At 40.3% G+C, this 19,020-nt stretch overlaps 1 protein-coding gene across 3 annotated transcripts in view; it reads right to left on the bottom strand.

The window, feature by feature from the left end:
- Positions 1–13,268, bottom strand: part of LOC132881755 (GRAM domain-containing protein 2A) — an 81,090-nt gene extending 67,822 nt beyond the window's left edge. For all 3 annotated transcript variants that reach the window (XM_060914597.1, XM_060914599.1, XM_060914598.1), the window contains exon 1: positions 13,049–13,268. The gene's annotated coding sequence lies outside the window, so the exon portion shown is untranslated. The remainder of the gene's footprint in view (positions 1–13,048) is intronic.
- Between the last annotated feature and the right edge of the window lie 5,752 nt (positions 13,269–19,020).

The following is a 19,020-nucleotide window of genomic DNA, read 5'->3' as shown; positions in this document are numbered from 1 at the left end:
CAGATGTGTAAACAATCTGAATAAAGCACTGAACTGCTTGAATGGGCAGGGTTTTTTTTAATATAATGCTAATTAGCAACTGTAACTTGCTAACAGTGTTTATGATAGTCAGCTGAAAAACACATGAGAGCTCATTACAAAGAAAAACAGGACAGTGAAGACACATGATCGGTTCGCATTAAATCAGTATGAGCCGAATTTCCTGTTTTTATATAATAGGTATAACTTGGTGATCAAGCAGTTTAATGGCTGAGTGATGATTTCCAATAAAGAAAAGTCAGATTTTGTATGGAAGAACCACTTGTTTTCTATTTTGTTCTGCAAGCAGTGCTGAACAAGCAAACATATTTTCAATAGACAATTTACTGGAGGCTGGTTCTTGCTGGCTGAAATTATATTCAAGATGCTTGATGCACTGCTACATCAGTGTGACCCGAAATAAACGCTAGACAAAACGAGAGGGGGCGATGTGGATGGAGATGAGTGGACAGCGTGCAAATTGCTGAACAGGCTGATAACGAACTCCAAATATAGATGGGAGAATGTGAGAAAAAGCAGCAGACAGACAAGGTGTGATAAATGGAAGTACAAAGCAGAGGTGGACAAAGTACCCGACTTCATTACTTAAGTCAAAGTACAGATCCCACTGGTCAAATGTGACTCCGATACAAGTGAAAGTTGTCCAGTCAAATTTTTACTTAAGTTAAAGTACTGAAATATTTGCTTTTAAAAATACTTAAGTATTAAAAGTACATTTTCTGTCAACGCATCGTTGTATTATTGCCACAACGCTTACAAAACCTAATACTATTACCAAAGACAGAAATGTGAATTCACAAAATTCACATCATGGTGGTTTAATGTTAAGCTAGCTAGTCAGTGAAACTCCACCTGACATTGACATGCTAGCAAACTCTTTTCAAACTCAAAATCATATTGGGTAGCTAACGCTACTAAAAAAGAAAGATTTCTACGTTCTGTTTATTTGGCAAGATTATGCTAAAACATTTCTGAAAGGACTTCAGATAAGTTAACGTTATTCATGTTAGCGTAACTCCGTTTTTACATGCTAACTAACAGTTTCCAATTTAACTGTGTGTTAACGTTAGCTGTGGACAAGGCTACGGCAACTTGTTGGGAAAATCCATAGAAAGTCATTTGACTAACCAGACTGCATAGCTATTGCAACGTTATTGCTAGCTCTAAAAGCACAGACAACTTCACTGCAAGCTTTCTCTTAGAATAAAATGTTTACTAGTATATACCTCAATATGCTTCTGCAGGTTGGACGGTGAGTTTTTGTAGGCCGTGGTGTGGTTCGTTTTTGGCAAACAAAGCAAACATTGAAAACGAAATTAATCTTTAATCCTTTCAGAAAACTGAAGCATGGGTTCTAGGTAAGGCCATGGGTGCGTTCATTCCCCAGAAGAACCGCTTCCTTCCATTCTGCCATCAACTGATCGTGTTCAAATAATGCTGCTGAGAAATCATTGAACTCGATTTTATACAGTCTATGGACGTGATGTGACTCTAGTGATTACTGATAATCTGTCTCAGTGTCGCCTGCAAAAAAACCAATCACGTTTTAGAAAAGAAAATTAAAAAAACACCCACTTTCAAAGCTGCTTCATAGTAACGAGTAATGAGGACCTTGATAGAAATGTAGTGGAGTGAAAAGTACGATAGTCTTTCAAATGTAGTGAAGTTAAAGTCATAAGTTTCCAAAAATAAAAATACTCAAAAAGTACAGATACTCAAAAAGTGTACTTAAGTACAGTACTCAAGTAAATGTACTTCGTTACTGTCCACCTCTGATACAAAGCCAAATCGTTTGCTGTAAAGCCTAATCAAAAATCACACAATATATTCACACAATATAACAATTGTAATTTGTATTTTTTTAATTTTATTTAAACAGGGACAGTGCACAATAAAATATTAATCTTGTATAAAACAAGGGGAGATGCATTGTACCAGGCTTTAGCAAGTTGCTATTTTCCCCCAGTAGTCCCTGGGCAGGTAGGTGGAGCATACAATAAATTAAAATCAGTAACAGAATATACAGGGTGTTTTCAAAAAATGTGATATCATTTCACAATCTAATAACTTTGCCAATTCTCATTCAACTGACCTCAAATTTAAACAGCATGTGTAGAAACAGGTCAAAATTTTTGTTTTTATCTTTTTAGGTATAGAAATGCCATTCGTTGGAAAAGAAAAGGCATTTTGTGTGCTAGAGTACGCTCGAACACAGTCCAACAAGACTGTACAGCGTGCATTTATGAGCGAATTCTCTAAAAATGCACCAACTGCAATGCAGATTTGGACACGGCACAACAAGTTCAAAGAGGAACGCTGTCTGTGTGTCAGGCGGCGCGCAGATTGAAAACGTATGAAATCATTCATGGAATCCACATACCTTTGAATTTCTCATTCAGATTTTGAGGAATAAATCTGATATTGCTCAACATTAAGCCTGTTCAGTTTCATTTGCCTAGACTATGTAGTTTCTGGGATATTTACATCTCAAATAATATCACATTTTTTGAAACACCCTGTATAATAATAAAATATAATAAAATGAGTAAACATGGGCGGCACGGTGATGTAGTGGTTAGCGCTGTCGCCTCACAGCAAGAAGGTCCGGGTTCGAGCCCCGTGGCCGGCGAGGGCCTTTCTGTGCGGAGTTTGCATGTTCTCCCCGTGTCCGCGTGGGTTTCCTCCGGGTGCTCCGGTTTCCCCCACAGTCCAAAGACATGCAGGTTAGGTTAACTGGTGACTCTAAATTGAGCGTAGGTGTGAATGTGAGTGTGAATGGTTGTCTGTGTCTATGTGTCAGCCCTGTGATGACCTGGTGACTTGTCCAGGGTGTACCCCGCCTTTCACCCGTAGTCAGCTGGGATAGGCTCCAGCTTGCCTGCGACCCTGTAGAACAGGATAAAGCGGCTACAGATAATGAGATGAGATGAGTAAATATAAAGTAAATATGTATTCACTAAACAGAAGAATTAAGACAGGGTAAAGAATAAGTTCACGATTCTTCTCGTGATTTTAGTAGAATACAGTTTTAAAGACCTGTGTTGGAGAAACTGTTGATGTACAGCACACAACATGATATGATAAATACATGAAATGCAGTACTGTGCAAAAGTCTGAGGCTCCCTACTTTTTTCATACCAACTTTATTATAGATTTCTAGTTTATGACTTCTACATTATCGAGTCAGAACAAAAACATTTTAGAGTCCAAACGTTCGTCTTCCAGCACAAAATTAAATATTACAGGGGGAAAAAAAAGTTTGTATCTGAGCAGAATATTCCATAAGAGAGCACTTTTCCGATTAAAAAAGAAAGCATAATGAAGGCTGCTGGGTTTTGGTGCAAAATGAAGACGCGAGTGTGACGGTCAAAGTGTCCAGAAGAACTGTGGCTGGTTCTGTAAGATGCTCAGTAAAACCTACAGCTCATTCCCGCATCAAACTGCACTCACTGTACCTGAGACTACTATTTATTTTTTTTATTTTTAAAGCAAAGGGTCGTCTCACACCAGATATTGACTTTGTTTCATTTATTATGGCTTACTGCTTACTGTTTATAGTATTATTCTAATGTTGAAACATTTCATTTCATTAGTTTTTAAGCCATTTGTGGTCTCCAGCATTTCTTTACATGTGCCTCAGGCTTTTGCACAGTAACTGCAGATTTGCAGTAAGATTTTAAACTAGCATTACTCTGTGTGGAAGCAGAAAGAATTCCTACCTCAGTCCACTCATGCGTATCTGAACATGTATTTACCTGCCAAAATACAGCACTTAAAGCAGCTCATACCTCAGGTACAACTGAAGAATCATGAAATGAATACGTAATAAATCATATGTATTTAACAATATGCAGAATACATGCTGCTCATCTTTGCTTCACCAGAAAAGACAGCCTCCTTTTTTGAGTTGTTTTACACAACATATCCCAGTAAATACTGGGACTGTCTTCCTGCTGCCCAAATACAGGGGTGGCACTGAGGGAAAGCGCTCGTTTCTCTTGAATACATCCAGGGGGTGGACAAACAAATGACTCCCCAGGGAAAGTACGCAGCTACTCAGAGGATCTGGCACTATGTTTGGAGATGTGATTAGAATCAGGACAGAGACGGAGAACGAGCTGGAACACACAGTATTGCTACTATACAAAGGGCTTTTATGTCATGAGCCTCGCTTGGAGACACAGTAAGAACAAGGTGCGACAAGAGTGGAATACACTTTACATATATTACAAGTTGGATATTCCATTAAAGAGCGAAAAACTTTATCGATTCATGTCTGGACAAAAGCAACATTAAACAGCATTATAGATTTTTATTAGAGTCTTGTGTCTGAATTTGTACATTTTTGTTTGTTCGACAAGTTGTCCTAAATATTGCCATTTTCAACATTTGCAGAGCCAGAAATATAAACAAGTCAACATTTCCCCACACTTAACATTTTACACATCTCAGCCTCCCCTAGAAAACCAAGAGAAGCCAAGACTAAAAGCAGTGGGTTTTTCCATGGTACCCATTCAACATGAATGTTGATCTATTCACGGGAATTAATGGACTGTTTATTAATATAACCAACCTTAGTTTTTTAGTTACTTAACCTTAGTTTATTAATATAAACAAACCTTAATAGGACGAGGTGGATGAATTAAGCTTAAGCCAAAGGCCGTTTATTCCAAATAATTAACCTTCATGTACACAACCAGAGCAAAACTACCTACTAGGTCAACCTTATTCATGTACGGAGAAGTGATGGATTATTATTTCAGGATAATTAGGAAGCATCGTAAACTGACAGAATAAAACAAAATTGCTGAAGTGGAATCGAACTGCATATCTAACTAAAAAAAAAAAAATACACCCAAAACAGAAATCCTGGTCTCTAGCTGAAATAAGCATGTTAGAGCTTAATGGAACCAATAACGTCATAATGTTGTGATAAACTGTTACAGTACACTTATGAAATACTACAGGCAGTTGTTTTGTTTTGTTTTTTTTAAAGGTGGCATTATCCTTTTCCACAAGGTGACACAGTGCCCTGAAGTCTTAATGAAATGTCTGTGACATGCTTTGGTCAAAATCCCACAAAGATAAAGCACCAGAACGCCATTCTCACCCTGTCTAAACAGCCCTGTTCAAAAGAGCTAATTTGAGTGCCTGTTCCTTTAAATGATAATGAGCCACTGCTCACCCCACCCTCCTTTTCTGCCAGGTAGCACTTTCCTCATGAATATTCATCCACAAAGCAGTTCTCAAGCCCTGAGTGGAGATACTCGGATGAGAGGGTGGTGTAATTCTAATAGACTCCACTTGTGACATCGAAAGTAGAGCCAAATCTGAACGACTTGTTAAAGCACAAGTTTTCTGAAACAGGCAGCTCAAAAGAAACCGACCGGGTTGTTTATTTCAGAGTTTGTAGGTTGGTAGGCACTCCAGATACCCAAACACATGTGTACAAGCACTGAAAAGTGAGCTTTTCATAATATGTCCTCTTTGGCACGAACTCTGGAAGAAGTGGACGATGTGCGTTTACATTTTCAGCCATTTTGAATCTTTGAAAGTGATAAAACATTTAATGTTTGTTTTATCCTACTTTTATTTTTGTAAACATTAACATTGCTCTTTTGCTGGCCTTTTATTTTGATAACCTACACGTTAGGGTAATGCAGGTTAGGCTAACCGGTGGCTCTAAATTGACCGTAGGTGTGAATGGTTGCGTGTCTCTATGTGCCAGCCCTGCGATGATCTGGCAATTTGTCCAGGGTGTACCCCGCCTTTCGCCAATAGTCAGCTGGGATAGGCTCTAGCTCGCCCGCGACCCTGCACAGGATAAGCGGTTACGGATAATGGATGGATGGATGGAACCTATGATACACATTGTATACTGTAAAAAATATCATATGATATTTTTGTCTTATTGCCAACCCAATAAATGGAAGCGTAGTTTCAGCCTCAGAGTTTCCATCCATGGCTCACAGTGTGTAATACAGTATATTATCTACAGCGCCAGAATTTTATTAGATTAGAATGAGTGGCTCTTTGCATTTCTGTATGGAAAGTAACAGGAATGCAAACCTAAGAAGCACAGACACAATAAGTTTTTTGAAGCAAGATCGAGTATCTTACTAGCACAAGTGCCAATGATTCGCATCACATCTTTAAAGGTTAATCATTTTTTGTTTGAAAGTTTTTAGTAATAAACATGGCTGGCCAATTGCAATGTTTGTGTTGTGGTTCTTCGCCATGTTTTGTACTTTGTGAGATTCAAGCTTGTGAGATGATTCAAGTGTAACATATAAAAAGGACAGCGGGAGGAGAAAATAAATCAGTCACATCAAAGTGGTGTCTGAAGAATCCATTACTGTGGGCGGTGGAACAAAAAAAAAAAAGACGATCCAGTTCACATTAAGGATACTGTAGGATATTGTTGCTTGGATATTTCGAACATATCAGCAAAACCTCCATGTAAAATAGCAACAATTGCATGTTAAAGGTAGGGGAATAATGAAAAACCAGTACGATATACTGTATACATGCAGTTCAGCCGGAGATGAAATACTGTTATAGAGAATAACTGAAGACAGCATTCGTTAAGTTGATGAAGGCCATATGAAGCAATGTACTGTAAAGCTTAGGAAATTTCTGTGGCTTCCCTGCTGTGTACTTTTCCTCAATTCGGCAAACACATGAACAAAGTACAGTGCGACATGTTAGTGGCCTCTCTTACTTTAACTTTATTCACAGTGAGATGTGTTGTTCACTAAACAGCAAATAATAAAAATACAGTAAATGGCCCTATTCCACAACTGTAGTAATCCATATTATGTCAAGAACCGCTCAAGTAAGTAAAGAGACACGACATCCATCATTACTTTAAGGCATGAAGTGTCTCTTAATTAATAAAAATAAAGAAAAATCACTGAATTAGAAGGTGTCCAAACATTATATACACATCAATGTCACTTCCAAATAAAAGAGGAAAAGAAAACGTGACTTACATTGGCGTTAAATTCACAGAATACGATTTTGCTCATATCGCCCAGCCCTAGTGCTATCGTGCATATTGTGTTCTATGTAATAGTTACTATATAGTTATAGTACTTTTCTATATATATTTGTAGTATAGCTTCACTTTTTCATCTCATCTCATTATCTCTAGCCGCTTTATCCTGTTCTACAGGGTCGCAGGCAAGCTGGAGCCTATCCCAGCTGACTACGGGCGAAAGGCGGGGTACACCCTGGACAAGTCGCCAGGTCATCACAGGGCTGACACATAGACACAGACAACCATTCACACTCACATTCACACCTACGGTCAATTTAGAGTCACCAGTTAACCTAACCTGCATGTCTTTGGACTGTGGGGGAAACCGGAGCACCCGGAGGAAACCCACGCGGACACGGGGAGAACATGCAAACTCCGCACAGAAAGGCCCTCGCCGGCCACGGGGCTCGAACCCGGACCTTCTTGCTGTGAGGTGACAGCGCTAACCATGACACCACCGTGCCGCCCAGCTTCACTTTTTATTTGAATCATTTCCTTTACATTTAAACATGCAAAAGAAGTTTTTACGTTAAGGTTTAGAAGGTTTGTACATAGAAACAAATTTATCTTTTAGTAATTAATGTCTAACTTCAAAATGTGAAAGTGAAATAAGGATCCACAGTTGAATCTGGTGAACCAAAAGTGTCTCCTAACACACACACACACACACACACACACACACACACACACACACACACACACACACACAATTTTGATCCACAGAACAGAGTTAGACTGTGTAGACAGGTTCACTGAAAAAAAAAAATGCAAAATACGAGACCATATAATAATCCACACATAACACTCTGAATACTCTACTCAGATACATATACAGCCTTGTCTACGTCTGTTTACTGTAGATTACAGGTTCTGAAAGCGGGGGCCATGTAGCACAGCCAGACGCCTACAATTTCTCAAATTCTGTTACACTGGAGGAAAATCACATCCCGCCACTATCAAATATATTATATTTATAATTGACTTCTTATAGGTTCAGCATTTGATTGTTTTTATTGAATTCAACAGGTTTAATCCAAACCTGAATAATTCACAAATAAGGAGGCTTATAAATAAAGTCAAATTGGATTTTGGTGGAAAGTTCCAGAACAGAAAGCTTTATAGCTCTAATAAATAGACAAAATGTGATTGCACAAATCATTTTCATGAAATACATTTGTGCTGAGGGGTTGTGTGGAGCTTATTTTACACTAAAATGCATCTCTGGCTACAAAAAGTCAGAGAACCCATGCATTCGACACTAAACCCTTGTCTCCTTCCCAAACACATTCAGAAAAAACAGTTAAAATGCTACCAGGCCCCTGTTTAATTCCCAGGAAGTCTAAAAACAATTACATCCAGCAATGTGGGGACACTGACCCATGCAAACTGTGGTATTGTGCCTGGAGGCCTCCTGTAAAAAGAAAGAAAAAAAATAAAAATAAAGCGAGAGAGACCCTGAGAGAGCTGAACCTTCAATGGCTCCCTTGTTCTCATGTCCATGGATGATCTCTTTGTTTCACTGCAACGTAAGCTGACAAAATTCCCTTTCCTCAGACTCTCAATTTGATTAAATAGGCTATTTTAAAAACAACTCTCAAAGACCCAAAGCAAAAAAAGAGCTTTTGAAATGCATTTCGAGCAACAGGTTACATCCAAAAAGGCATGTGATTGCAACAGTGTGGAAAAACAGCACGACTATTTTGGCTTATCTCACTATTTCACTGTGTTCCTGCTGAACAAAAGTGAGAGTGAATGATACTCTGACTGATTATAGAGGGTTTTTGGTTTGTTTTGGGGGTTTTTTTTTGGCGGGGGGGTGGATTGGGGGTCAAATGTGTGTTACAGGACTCTTTTGGAAGTAATAAACTCTGGTTTGTGATTTATTGGACCTAATCAGTGGGTTAATCGAGCCATTAAGATACACTAATGAATTCATTACACACCGAATATACTGTACAGATACATTGATAAAAATCTTAGCTTCGAAATAATTACACCACTTCCTAACCCTATGAAGCAACAGAACAAAATTTGCAGTATTGCCACAAATGGCTGATGCATTTTTTTAAGCAGCTTACAGTTGATGCAGGAAATGGCTGAGTTGAAAGTAAAAGGTCTTGCTCAAGGACCCAGTCATGGCAGTTTGTTAAAGTTCGGATTTTAACACATGACCTTCTGATCTGTAATTCTTATCATCGGAACAAACCTGGATATGAGAAGAAGAGTTTTTCACTGTACTGTGATGGATACATAAAAAGGCCGCCTTCTTCTTCTAGTTGTGGTTAGTTTTGGTTGCTCAGTGGTGAAGACTTTAAGCTACAGATCAGGAGGACATATGCTCAAATCCCAGTATCGTCAAACTGCCTTTACCTCATTCACACTCGCACTGAAAACCATTTATTTATCGCTATTATGATGTAATAGTGTTGTGTGGGAATGGGAGCAAAACGGAAAAGTTGGAAGATAAATCTGTCCCCTGGCAACCAAGTAACACTAACAACAATCTTTTGCCACGGCTCCGGGGGGAATCGAAACCATAGTATTAACATGCCATCACCAGTCACGATGTTCCTGGCGGTGATAAAATTAAGATGCAGTGATCTTGGTACAGAACTCCTGATACCTACAGAATCTGAATACTGTAAAGAGACTCAGCTAATTCGAAACAACAAGGAACTGGAAGACTGGGTGGAAATGAAAATTTGTTTTCTATCCTGTGTTGGTTTTATCTGATGCATTAACAGGTTTCATGTATGAAAGGGGCTATAACGGGCCCTAAGACCTTTATCCTTCAGCTCAGTGGTATCCTGCCTCAGCCAAATGAACAAATACACTCGATTATGCGTTATTTTATACTCCGTAAGCTATTACAGCACTTTACTGTAAATATGCTTTACAAATAGTTAACGTAAACCTTGCTGCCAGTAAAGTATTGCAAACATTTACAGTAAATTGTTTGTACAGTGTAGTTTCAGAAGTAGAATAACGTGTTAAAACAAAAAGGAAGGTATTTTAACGTTCAAAACTCCCACACAATACTGTAAAAGCCTTAGGCACATGTAAAGAAATGCTGGAGACCAAAAATGGCTGAAAAATAATGAAATGAAATGTTTCAACAGAAAAAAAATACTAGAAACAGTAAACAGTAAGCCATAATAAATGAAACAAAGTCAATATTTGGTGTGACAACACTGCTTTAAAAAAAAATAGTAGCCTCAGGTACAGTGTAGGCATGCGACAATAAATATCAAAAGTTATTAGATTAAGAATATATTTCTACTACACTATAAAGCACAAGAAAAGACCTTTAAAATGATGCATGAGCCAACTATCTATGACAAATATTAAGAAAGTTGTGAATTTTTTAATTCTGAAAAATCGAGGGGATTTTCAGCCCTTAATTACACACTAAAATAGAAGAACTGCGACCGATATCAACAACATCTACCTGTAAATGACCATAACTTGCTTAATTTTTGTCCGTCCGCCGGCAGTACTTGGACACATTGGTTTGGCTAACATTAGAAAACTATGTGCTAGTCTTTTGATTACGATGAAACTTGGCAGTAATCAAGAAAAATACTTAAGCTATCACTTCTATATGTTTAGAAAATACAACCTACTCACTATTGATGGCAGCAGAAGTCGGAAGATGAGGGTCTACTTCATGAACAATTTTTTTCCACTTCCCGTTGTCACATCGCGAAAATTCGAGAACCACGAGGTTATTGAGAATACTGACTACGTCATCAGTATTTGTGTACTGGGTAAATCAGCACGGGAATCAATAAGATAGAAAGCAAAGACTAAAACGCGATGCATGAGTAGCCACTGCAGGCCGCTAGCAGTAGGCAGAAACGATACAAGCGCTATGCAGGTCATTGTAGCGTAACTATACAATGAGTGCAGTTTGATAAGGAAATGAGCTGTAGGTTTTACTGAGCATCTTACAGAACCAGCTACAGTTCTTCTGGACACTTTGTCACACTTAATTCCGCACCAAAACCCAGCAGCCTTCATGTTTTCTTTTTTTAATCTGAAAAGTGGTAGCTATCTCATGGAACATGCTGCTCAGATACAAACTTTTTTTTCCCCTGTAATATTTAATTTTGTTTGGAACTCTAAAATGCTTTTGACTTGACTCTCTCTTTCTACACACACACACACAATCGTGCTTGAAAGTTTGTGAACCCTTTAGAATTTTCTATATTTCTGCATAAATATGACCTAAAACATCATCAGATTTTCACACAAGTCCTAAAAGTAGATAAAGAGAACCCAGTTAAACAAATGAGACAAAAATATTCTACTTGGTCATTTATTTATTGAGGAAAATGATCCAATATTATATAACTGTGAGTGGCAAAAGTATGTGAACCTCTAGGATTAGCAGTTCATTTGAAGGTGAAATTAGAGTCAGGTGTTTTCAATCAATGGGATGACAATCAGGTGTGAGTGGGCACCCTGTTTTATTTAAAGAACAGGGATCTATCAAAGTCTGATCTTCACAACACATGTTTGTGGAAGTGTATCATGGCACGAACAAAGGAGATTTCTGAGGAGCTCAGAAAAAGCATTGTTGATGCTCATCAGGCTGGAAAAGGTTACAAAACCATCTCTAAAGAGTTTGGACTCCACCAATCCACAGTCAGACAGATTGTGTACAAATGGAGGAAATTCAAGACCATTGTTACCCTCCCCAGGAGTGGTGGACCAACAAAGATCACTCCAAGAGCAAGGCGTGTAATAGTCGGCGAGGTCGCAAAGGACCCCAGGCTAACTTCTAAGCAACTGAAGGCCTCTCTCACACTGGCTAATGTTAATGTTCATGAGTCCACCATCAGGAGAACACTGAACAACAATGGTGTGCATGGCAGGGTTGCAAGGAGAAAGCCACTGCTCTCCAAAAAGAACATTGCTGCTCATCTGCAGTTTGCTAAAGATCATGTGGACAAGCCAGAAGGCTATTGGAAAAATGTTTTGTGGACGGATGAGACCAAAATAGAACTTTTTGGTTTAAATGAGAAGCGTTATGTTTGGAGAAAGGAAAACACTGCATTCCAGCATAAGAACCTTATCCCATCTGTGAAACATGGTGGTGGTAGTATCATGGTTTGGGCCTGTTTTGCTGCATCTGGGCCAGGACGGCTTGCCATCATTGATGGAACAATGAATTCTGAATTATACCAGCGAATTCTAAAGGAAAATGTCAGGACATCTGTCCATGAACTGAATCTTAAGAGAAGGTGGGTCATGCAGCAACACAACGACCCTAAGCACACAAGTCGTTCTACCAAAGAATGGTTAAAGAAGAATAAAGTTAATGTTTTGGAATGGCCAAGTCAAAGTCCTGACCTTAATCCAATCAAAATGTTGTGGAAGGACCTGAAGCGAGCAGTTCATGTGAGGAAACCCACCAACATCCCAGAGTTGAAGCTGTTCTGTACGGAGGAACGGGCTAAAATTCCTCCAAGCCGGTGTGCAGGACTGATCAACAGTTACCGGAAACGTTTAGTTGCAGTTATTGCTGCACAAGGGGGTCACACCAGATACTGAAAGCAAAGGTTCACATACTTTTGCCACTCACAGATATGTAATATTGGATCATTTTCCTCAATAAATAAATGACCAAGTATAATATTTTTGTCTCATTTGTGTAACTGGGTTCTCTTTATCTACTTTTAGGAAAATCTGATGATGTTTTAGGTCATATTTATGCAGAAATAGAGAAAATTCTAAAGGGTTCACAAACTTTCAACCACCACTATGTATATATGTGTGTGTGTGTGTGTGTGTGTGTGTGTGTGTACACGTACACACACACACACACATATATGACAAAATTATGGACAACTATGAAAACTTTAAATGAGTTGACAGTTTGAAAAATCCAGTTTAATAGTACAGTATATGATTACAGTCGTATTATATATGTCAATAATAATAATAATAATGCAGAAGCTCACCCACCTTTAACCGCAGCACGAGTCCATCATTTCCCAGCAGCTCCTGTTCTCTTCACTCCGGAGAACCCGGCTGAGGAATGTGATGAGTTTGTGTAGAGTTGTGTAGAGTTTGTGCTGCAGTGGCGGCTGGAGGAATGAAACCCTCACTCAGATCAATAATCAAGCACAGCTGGCGGTCTCGCGCGCGCGCTGCTCTGCCTTCACTCCGTCGCGTTTCTTCAAGAGCAAAAGGGGCGTGGCCAACTACCCGCACCACTGAAGAGAGGGTGTGTCTTTGACCTCTCGCCCCGCCCCTTAAACGTCTCCCTGCGCTCGTGCAGTGCGGAAGGGCGTGTCAGGGGATCCCTTGTGTTTGCCTACACACTCAGTCCTGTTATTATTTACAGTCTGCTAACTGGTGTACATTTCATTTTGCAAGTCACATACCTGTAAATATTATTAAAGGATAAAATAAATCAGCATCCAGAACAGAATGTTATGAGTCTTGCTCAAGGACAAAACCAGAGCAGTTTGGTTGTGCTGAGATTTGAACACACAACCTTCTGAGCTGTCTCATCTCATTATCTCTAGCTGCTTTATCCTGTTCTACAGGGTCGCAGGCAAGCTGGAGCCTATCCCAGCTGACTACGGGCGAAAGGCGGGGTACACCCTGGACAAGTCGCCAGGTCATCACAGGGCTGACACATAGACACAGACAACCATTCACACTCACATTCACACCTACGGTCAATTTAGAGCCACCAGTTAACCTAACCTGCATGTCTTTGGACTGTGGGGGAAACCGGAGCACCCGGAGGAAACCCACGCAGACACAGGGAGAACATGCAAACTCCGCACAGAAAGGCCCTCGCCGGCCACGGGGCTCGAACCCGGACCTTCTTGCTGTGAGGCGACAGCGCTAACCACTACACCACCGTGCCGCCCTTCTGAGCTGTAATTATAATGAAGCCTTACTAGCTAGCATTCACGGATTCAAATTTTTATAAACATATAAAAGTTAAACTCAAAGTTAACACAAACAATACGTTTGATATCCCACTATGTGTTGCATTTTCTAGTAGTAGTAGCACACCGTGGGACGGCACGGTGGTGTAGTGGTTAGTGCTGTCGCCTCACAGCAAGAAGATTCTGGGTTCGAAGCCGGCGAGGGCCTTTCTGTGTAGAGTTTGCATGTTCTCACCGTGGGTTTTCTCTGGGTGCTCCGGTTTCCCCCACAGTTTAAAGACATGTGGTTAGGTTAATATGGGATGGCCTTGAGCAAGCCACCGAACTCCCAACTGCTCCCTGGGCGCTGTTAGCATGGCTGCCCACTGCTCTGGGTATGTGTGTGTGCTCATTGCTCACGTGTGTGTGTTCACTGCTTCAGATGGGTGAAATGCAGAGAGGAAATTTCACAAGTGTGTGAAATTTTCTTTTCTTTTAGTAGTATGTCTGTGTGGTGTGGAGGCTGCAGTGCCTCGGACTGGAAGACTGTGAGGAGAGTGGTGAGGAGAGCAGAGAAAATCACTGGGACTTCTCTTCCTTCCATTCAGGACATCACACCAAGGCGGTGCATATCTCGAGCCAGAAACATCATCAGTGACCCCTCACACCCTCATTATGGACTGTTCTTACCTCTGGAAATAGGTTCCGCAGCATTCGGTGCAGGACCACCAGGTTCTGTAACAGCTTTCCCCCCCAGGTCACCAGACTGCTGAACTCCAAACCCAAACTCTAAACTTCTATTTATAATTTGAACATTTCCTAATTCCACAGGTCACTTTATACTCTTGCACTTTATAATATTTTTGCTGCTGCATAATTTAACTTAATACACTTCATATTTAATTCTGTGCTGAGCTAAATTGCAACGAAATATCGTTCTGTGTACACTTGTTGCATACTGAATGACAATAAAGGTTGTAGTAGTAGGTGTCCCGTCATCACAAGGATGGCTCTTCTGTCACGTCGTTCTCTTCGCTCATCAGCACACCGTTGTAGTTTTGTCTCACACAAGGACTTTCCATTGCGGATCTGTTGTCCCCATGCAGACCAGTCGGCTGTGGTGGTGTACCAGTTATCTGGGAGGCCGAATATGGTGAGATCCTCTTTGACGCAATCCTTCGACCTCTTTTTTGGTCGCCCACAAGATCTTTTGCCTTTGGCAAGCTTTCCGAAAAAAAAAAACTGCTTGGGGATCCTATGGTCTGGCATTCTACAGACATGGCCTAGCCAGCAAAGGCGGTTGGTACGAACCATGGTCTCAGTTGTTGATGTGCCAGCTCTTCATAACACCTCTGTGTTCGTTATGTGATGCCACCATTGGATCCTCATGATTTGCCTGAGCGATCTTTGATGAAACATTTCCAGCTTGCAGATGTGGGGTGCTAGTGTTGTCCAAGTCTCACTCCCATATAGCAGGCAGGGCAGTACAGTCGACAGTGACTTTGGCCTTGAGAGTCAGGCCTCTATGGTTCCAGCATCTAGGAGACAGAGATTTGAAAGATTCTCCTCTTTATTTCTGCATCTAATGAAGCACTGACAGTTAGTTGACCGCTTAGGTAGGTGAAGCTTCGTGGCTTTGTTAGTTCATGGTCGTCTATGGTGGTTGGTTCGGCGTCTTCGTTCTTAGGAAAGTGCAAAACTTCTGGTTTTGGTTTACTTATAGTAAGACCCAGTCGTTGCATGCCCTGTTCAAGGAGTTTGCAGCACTCTGGAGGCGTTTTCTGGTATGTTCCTGTAAACTAATGCACTGCTATAATTACCAAATTGTCTACAGTACAATCCTGTAAAATAACAGCGACAATAACAGTATTTAAAATTAATACTGTAAATTTACAGCTGATTTTTTTTCCAGCGATGGGTCCAAAATTGGATACATTACTAAAGAGGAATTTAAACAGCACTCCTTTTGTGGCACAAATTTCTGAGTGTGCTTATGTGCACTTTGGACTTCCACATTAACTCACTGGAGTTTCTCAACCTTGTTTAAGATCTTCACATGTGTAAATGTTTGCAGACAACCATGTCATTTGATTCATATGCTACTAAGCAGTTATTACTACTGATAACATGGGAATGTAATTCAAACAAAATTTCTACATACAGTATCTGTTCACAATTGCACATTCAGTATTCCTTGATTTTTAATGCCTATTAAAATCTCACTGTTAATCATTTAACTATAATAGCAAGTTCTGTTATGTCTCATTCCTTTATGGTGCTATTAAAAACCATGTTTTCTTAATTTTGCTTGTCTGTTTATTTTGAGATCCCATCCATCATCAGCTGGGTGAACAGCTGGCCTCATGACCATAAGTAGCAATGAAGACACCAAAATCCAGATCTCTGTAATTCCAAAGAAAAAGCTTCGTTTTGTATCTCTTATGCATGTCCTGACAACATGGTGGCAAAATGTAGGTTACTGTGTGGAAACCAACTCGACCAAGAAACAAGCAATGCACTTATTATAAGCCAACATCTGATGTGGGTGAGGCCTGCACGAGAACATACAGTACAGTGGTGTCTGAAAGTTTGTGAACCCTTTAGAATTTTCTATATTTCTGCATAAATATGACCTAAAACATCATCAGATTTTCACACAAGTCCTAAAACTAGATAAAGGGAATCCAGTTAAACAAATGAAACAAAAATATTGTAATTGGTCATTTATTTATTGAGGAAAATGATCCAATATTACATATCTGTGAGTGGCAAAAGTATGTGAACCTTTGCTTTCAGTATCTGGTGTGACCCCCTTGTGTAGCAATAACTGCAACTAAACGTTTCCGGTAACTGTTGATCAGTCCTGCACACCGGCTTGGAGGAATTTTAGCCCGTTCCTCCGTACAGAACAGCTTCAACTCTGGGATGTTGGTGGGTTTCCTCACATGAACTGCTCGCTTCAGGTCCTTCCACATTTCAATTGGATTAAGGTCAGGACTTTGACTTGGCCATTCCAAAACATTCACTTTATTCTTCTTTAACTATTCTTTGGTAGAACGACTTGTGTGCTTAGGGTCGTTGTCTTGCTGCATGACTCACCTTCTCTTGAGATTCAGTTCATGGACAGATGTCCTGACATTTTCCTTTAGAATTCGCTGGTATAATTCAGAATTCATTGCTCCATCAATGATGGCAAGCCGTCCTGGCCCAGATGCAGCAAAACAGGCCCAAACCATGATACTACCACCACCATGTTTCACAGATGGGATAAGGTTCTTATGCTGGAATGCAGTGTTTTCCTTTCTCCAAACATAACGCTTCTCATTTAAACCAAAAAGTTCTATTTTGGTCTCATTCGTCCACAAAACATTTTTCCAATAGCCTTCTGGCTTGTCCACATGATCTTTAGCAAACTGCAGATGAGCAGCAATGTTCTTTTTGGAGAGCAGTGGCTTTCTCCTTGCAACCCTGCCATGCACACCATTGTTGTTCAGTGTTCTCCTGATGACGGACTCATGAACATTAACATTAGCCAATGTGAGAGAGGCCTTCGGTTGCTTAGAAGTTACCCTGGGGTCCTTTGTGACCTCGCCGACTATTGCATGCCTTGCTCTTGGAGTGATCTTTGTTGGTTGACCACTCCTGGGGAGGGTAACAATGGTCTTGAATTTCCTCCATTTGTACACAATCTGTCTGACTGTGGATTGGTGGAGTCCAAACTCTTTCGAGATGGTTTTGTAACCTTTTCCAGCCTGATGAGCATCAACAGCACTTTTTCTGAGGTCCTCAGAAATCTCCTTTGTTTGTGCCATGATGCACTTCCACAAACATGTGTTGTGAAGATCAGACTTTGATAGATCCCTGTTCTTTAAATAAAACAGGGTGCCCACTCACACCTGATTGTCATCCCATTGATTGAAAACACCTGACTCTAATTTCACCTTCAAATGAACTGCTAATCCTAGAGGTTCACATACTTTTGCCGCTCACAGATATGTAATATTGGATCATTTTCCTCAATAAATAAATGACCAAGTATAATATTTTTGTCTCATTTGTTTAACTGGGTTCTCTTTATCTACTTTTAGGACTTGTGTGAAAATCTGATGTTTTAGGTCACATTTATACAGAAATATAGAAAATTCTAAAGGGTTCACAAACTTTCAACCACCACTGTATACGTGTGTTTGAGGGCAATTGGCATCTTCAGACAGCTCTGAAAAATGTAAGCTATTTTTTCTGCAAGGTTCAAAATGAGCTTATAGCATATTGTGAGACTGGAATCAGAAGTGATACAATCAAAAGAACACACACACAAAGCAAAGTACTGGCAGATGCAACCATGGATACAAGTGGCACAGAGCCTCTTTGTGTCTCAATGTGCTGTTTCACAAAAAGATCGACCCACAGCAATGCAGTACCAGTCAAAAATTAGGACACAGTTACTCCTTCATAGGTTTTTCTGTATTGAGACTATTTTCTACATTGTAGAACAATACTGAAGACATCAAAACTATAAAATAACATCTGGAACATGTATGGAATTATGTGATAAACAAAAAAAAAGTGTTAAAAAGCAAAAAAAAAAAAATCCATATGTTAGATTCTGGGGCGGCACGGTGGTGTAGTGGTTAGCGCTGTCGCCTCACAGCAAGAAGGTCCGGGTTCGAGCCCCGTGGCCGGCGAGGGCCTTTCTGTGAGGAGTTTGCATGTTCTCCCCGTGTCCGCGTGGGTTTCCTCCGGGTGCTCCGGTTTCCCCCACAGTCCAAAGACATGCAGGTTAGGTTAACTGGTGACTCTAAATTGAGCGTAGGTGTGAATGTGAGTGTGAATGGTTGTCTGTGTCTATGTGTCAGCCCTGTGATGACCTGGTGACTTGTCCAGGGTGTACCCCGCCTTTCGCCCGTAGTCAGCTGGGATAGGCTCCAGCTTGCCTGCAACCCTGTAGAAGGATAAAGCGGCTAGAGATAATGAGATGAGATGTTAGATTCTTCAGCGTAGTCAGCGTTTCCCTTGATGACACTTTACACACTACCAGCATTATCTTAACCA

The sequence above is a fragment of the Neoarius graeffei genome, chromosome 2 (genome assembly GCF_027579695.1).
Source record: "Neoarius graeffei isolate fNeoGra1 chromosome 2, fNeoGra1.pri, whole genome shotgun sequence".
Taxonomy (NCBI): domain Eukaryota; kingdom Metazoa; phylum Chordata; class Actinopteri; order Siluriformes; family Ariidae; genus Neoarius; species Neoarius graeffei.
This window is presented reverse-complemented; position numbering and strand designations above follow the sequence as displayed.